This window comes from Tetranychus urticae, unplaced genomic scaffold, assembly GCF_039701765.1.
Source record: "Tetranychus urticae isolate SD_2017Ah unplaced genomic scaffold, NJAU_TeUrti_SD_1.0 Scaffold_8, whole genome shotgun sequence".
Lineage (NCBI taxonomy): Eukaryota > Metazoa > Arthropoda > Arachnida > Trombidiformes > Tetranychidae > Tetranychus > Tetranychus urticae.
This window is the reverse complement of record NW_028315840.1, coordinates 155,001-160,000: the sequence shown is the minus strand read 5'-3', so window position 1 is coordinate 160,000 and position 5,000 is coordinate 155,001. Positions and strand designations below refer to the sequence as shown.

Here is a 5,000-nt window from a genome sequence, read left to right as displayed (position 1 = left end):
CGCGACTAAAGCCAGTAATCGATATTCCATTAACCAAGATCTGCCACCGGCCTAGAACCGTCTCTGGGAAGAGGGCCCTTGTCAGAGGGACTTGCAGATTTAGTTGAAATAATCGTGACTCTAACCATTACGCAGCACCGCTTTCCACCTTTCAATGGAAAACCTTTGCGCCGGACTCATCCCTTTTCACTCGCCGTTACTCAGGGAATCTCATTTGATTTCTTTTCCTCCGCTGAATTATATGCTTAAATTCGGCGGGTAACCTCACCTGATCTGAGATCAAAAATATTGATTAAGTTGATTAATGTTTATTTGTGTTGTTTGCAAGCAAGCAACGTAAATCTACTTTAATGTTTGCACAAATTTTGCCTTTGCATTACTTCTTAGGTCTGCTTTAACAGAATGAAATAGCTACTATTTGTACGATTTATACAAGTGCAAGAAGATTCATCAGTTAACAGGTTAGTTGATCACCATAGTTATCTGCAATACGACTTTAGCGTCGTCAGATAGGCGACTAACCTTAGAATCTCATGCTAGTATCTATTCATATATACTGCTTGCAGAGATGAAATATGCATTGTACACAAAATTTATCATGTGAAACAAGTAGATTTGAGATTCTCCTTACTAAATTGCAACGAATTGCAATTAAGAAAAGGAATAAAACATCAAGATTCATGCATATAAATATACAATCCTCTCAAAAATATGCATATATGGTAGTATGCAAGTGTTTTGTTGATTATTTTACATCTCAACTCTCAGACAGATGTGACCTCGGAAAAGACCCGAAAGCCGCAATGTGCGTTGGAAGCTCAAGTGCTCGGCGTGTCCTGCAATTCGCACCGATTATCGTAGCTAGCTACGTTCTTCATCGATTGGTAATTCGAGTGATCCACCGCTTGAAGATGTATCTTTGCCACCGTGGGACTTTTAATAAGTATCCTAAATCTGCATTGAGAGGGTTTGAAAACAATTGTATGCAGTTTATAAAAACCATAGTTGTCTTTACTTAGTTAGGCGAAGAAGTGTAAAACTTCCTTCTTTAAACCTTGCCGTCAGCATAAGCTGAAGACTTGATCAGGTACCAAGTATGTAGCAAGACAGGCTTTTCATTATAAACTACAATTGTTTTGCAAAAGAAATTATGGCTATCGTTAGATAACCCTCACTCTTTGTTGCATTGGATAATGAAAGATGGATGTATGAATGAACGAATGTAATGCAAATTAGAATCATGTTGCAATGGCTAAATGTTTGCAATAAACATTCACAATTGCGACTCTAATGCAAATACAATTCAATTGCATTCACCATATTAGCATCTACAATATCACTATGCAGAGTGTTTGATTGTTTGAAGGTTGTATTTCTCTTATAATAAGAGGGTAATACGTTAATGATCCTTCCGCAGGTTCACCTACGGAAACCTTGTTACGACTTTTACTTCCTCTAAATGATCAAGTTTGAACATCTTTCCAGCACAATCCGACCACTAGTTTCCCAATGGTCTGGATTGACCAGTCCGAAGTCCTCACTAAATCATTCAATCGGTAGTAGCGACGGGCGGTGTGTACAAAGGGCAGGGACGTAATCAACGCAAGCTAATGACTCACGCTTACTGGGAATTCCTCGTTCATGGGCAATAATTACAATGCCCAATCCCCATCACGAAATGGGTTCAAGCGGTTACCCACTCCTTTCGGAGCAGGAAACAGTATGCACGATGACCACTTCAGTGTAGCACGCGTGCGGCCCCGGACATCTAAGGGCATCACAGACCTGTTATTGCTCTGTTTCGTGCGGCTGCGAGCGCCGCTTGTCCCTCTAAGAAGTCCTTACAGTGCTACAGCATCCTTACCCTAGCCAATTCTGTAGGCTAATAGCAGCAGAGCCCTCAACAGCCGAAACCATCAAGAGATACTACCACCCACAGGTTGACTAAGGGGGAGTACTGCAGTGTAAACTGCAAGTCTATTTAGTAGGCTAGAGTCTCGTTCGTTATCGGAATTAACCAGACAAATCACTCCACCAACTAAGAACGGCCATGCACCACCACCCACTGAATCAAGAAAGAGCTCTCAATCTGTCAATCCTCTCAGTGTCCGGGCCGGGTGAGTTTTCCCGTGTTGAGTCAAATTAAGCCGCAAGCTCCACTCCTGGTGGTGCCCTTCCGTCAATTCCTTTAAGTTTCAGCTTTGCAACCATACTTCCCCCGGAACCCAAAAACTTTGGTTTCCCGGAAGCTTCCATTCGAGTCATGAAATTAGTTACTCAGAATGATCGCTGGTTGGCATCGTTTATGGTTAGAACTAGGGCGGTATCTGATCGCCTTCGAACCTCTAACTTTCGTTCTTGATTAATGAAAACATTCTTGGCAAATGCTTTCGCTGTAGTTTGTCTTGCGACGGTCCAAGAATTTCACCTCTAGCGCCGCAATACAAATGCCCCCGTCTGTCCCTCTTAATCATTACCTTGGATTCTTAAGACCAACAAAATAGAACCAAGGTCCTATTCCATTATTCCATGCAAGATCATTCAAGTTAAGGTAGTGGTACGCATCATATAGATGGTTGACCATACCGTTTTTAGGCACCTCTTTCGAGGTTTTGGACGCCTGCTTTGAGCACTCTGATTTTTTCAAGGTAAAAGTCTCGATCGCTTGAATCAACACTCGGTAAAGAGCATTGATAGCAAATATCGAGCAATTTTCTGTCTAAACACTATGAATGTAACCACCAGGAAAGAGGAATGAAGGTTCAAGCAAGCATCCGTAGACACAAGCAAGAAACCTAACATCACCATCTAACCCTTTAATCAGTGGACCCCATAGGTTCGACTGAAATCCAACTACGAGCTTTTTAACCGCAGCAACTTTAATATACGCTATTGGAGCTGGAATTACCGCGGCTGCTGGCACCAGACTTGCCCTCCAATAGATCCTCGTTAAAGGATTTAAATTGTACTCATTCCAATTACGGGGCCTCAATAGAGTCCCGTATTGTTATTTTTCGTCACTACATCCCCGTACTGGGATTGTGTAATTTGCGCGCCTGCTGCCTTCCTTAGATGTGGTAGCCGTTTCTCAGGCTCCCTCTCCGGAATCGAACCCTAATTCCCCGTTACCCGTTACAACCATGGTAGGCGCATAACCTACCATCGACAGTTGATAAGGCAGTTGCTTGAGGGATACATCGTCGGCTCAGAGGCCATACGATTTGCTCAGTTATTCAGAGTCATCACAAGAAATGCAACCGAAGTTGCTAAGATCCCCACTGCTAGTCCTTAGACAGCGACCGAAATCACTGAACAGGGTTCTAGGTGAATAAGAATCATTGGTCTTGTACTAATAAATGCGATCCTTCCGTCAGCAAGCTGAGGTTGGAACACTTGTTCATGTATTAGCTCTAGAATTACCACAGTTATCCATGTAAAAAAGAATATCCGAGGAACCGTAACTGATTTAATGAGCCATTCGCGGTTTCACTTTATAAACAGTATGTACTTAGACATGCATGGCTTAATCTTTGAGACAAGCATATGACTACTGGCAGGATCAACCAGGTAACTTGATGTTTTAGCAAAGTAAAATGCTAAACAAGTTGTTTTTGCAGCTATAAATACGATATCCTCAGCTAACAACCAGCAAGTGGATGTTAACTTTAACGAGGTATCGAGATTTATGTCGTGCATTAAGATGATTCTGCAGAAAACTCTTTAGAATCCATCTTCTTCCACTAAAATGTGCAAGCACATCTAGCAGGAGTAACCATTGCTGGGTACGTTTGCAAGTCAACTAAACAGCATAGTATTATAACCGCTTGATACCAATTTCTTGGATCAATCTGCGGTCTGCTTTGCACAAGCAGAGCTCAATACTAATACTGCTCACTCTGTTGAGTGACTAGTTTGAACATATATGCAAGATATGAAGTCTGATAGCATTAAAGCCCAACTCTCATAGATATTGTCAGTCGTACCAAGGAAGACCTTAGGTCTTGCAGGTACTCTACCTTTGTATAATAGTGTGTGGTGATAAGATGATTGACGATCCAAACCCATTCAGGCCCGTCTCTTCAACCACCAAACATCAACAGAATAACAGGAATAGATGCGTGAACAGCTACAGTCTGGACCATACCACTGCTTGATGCATTGACTTATCCATAACCGTAGACAATCACTTACCTCCCCATCAACTACTGATGGTTGCTTCTCTCAATTCAGCAACTACACTCACCACATATAACACAATAAATCTGGTTGTGATCTAAAACCTCTTTTTCTGAAAATTAGACTAAGTCCGTGTCTATTTTTGACACCCAATAACTTTTGAACCATAAGGTCAATCGCGATCATGTTTTTCGGGGTAATATCCCAGTAGTGCCGACTATCGCATGCGCTTATTAATGACCTAAATTACTAAATGCAAGTGGCCTAAAATCGCGCCAATTCGAACATTCTCATTGCTTTTATGGGCTCAACCATTAAAGGCGATTTCCTCTGGTACCAACAGCACGAACTCGATCAAAATTACGCAATCATTAGTTGACCTAATGCTGATAATGTCCAAAAGATTTGGTACCGTGAATCGACCTCGTTCTTCCGTTATAATGAGTCATCATCGAAAATCCAGGGGTATGCAAAAAATTTAACATGTAATTCAATGGAAAAAGTTAAAGTTCGGTTTTTTCCAGGGGTATGCAAAAATTTTTCAGTTTTAAATCAAAACAAGGTTAACTAGCTAAAACCTCGCTAAAATCACCAAAACAGCTCTTTTTTCCATTTTACACCATTTAACATGTAATTCAATGGAAAAAGTTAAAGTTCGGATTTTTCCAGGGGTATGCAAAAAAATTTAACATGTAATTCAATGGAAAAAGTTAAAGTTCGGTTTTTTCCAGGGGTATGCAAAAAAATTTAACATGTAATTCAATGGAAAAAGTTAAAGTTCGGATTTTTCCAGGGGTATGCAAAAAAATTTAACATGTAATTCA

General features: G+C 40.9%; 3 non-coding genes across 3 annotated transcripts in view; all 3 read right to left on the bottom strand.

The window, feature by feature from the left end:
* The window catches only part of LOC149092563 (large subunit ribosomal RNA), a 4,168-nt gene extending 3,886 nt beyond the window's left edge, over positions 1-282 (bottom strand). The window contains exon 1 of the ribosomal RNA XR_016200849.1: positions 1-282. This exon is cut by the window's left edge and continues 3,886 nt beyond it. This is a non-coding gene — a ribosomal RNA (large subunit ribosomal RNA).
* A 476-nt stretch (positions 283-758) lies between these two features.
* On the bottom strand, positions 759-913 carry LOC149092562 (5.8S ribosomal RNA). Its single transcript, XR_016200821.1, has one exon. It is a non-coding gene; the product is annotated as a 5.8S ribosomal RNA (ribosomal RNA).
* A 487-nt stretch (positions 914-1,400) lies between these two features.
* On the bottom strand, positions 1,401-3,570 carry LOC149092561 (small subunit ribosomal RNA). The gene has a single exon (XR_016200840.1). It is a non-coding gene; the product is annotated as a small subunit ribosomal RNA (ribosomal RNA).
* Positions 3,571-5,000: the final 1,430 nt, after the last annotated feature.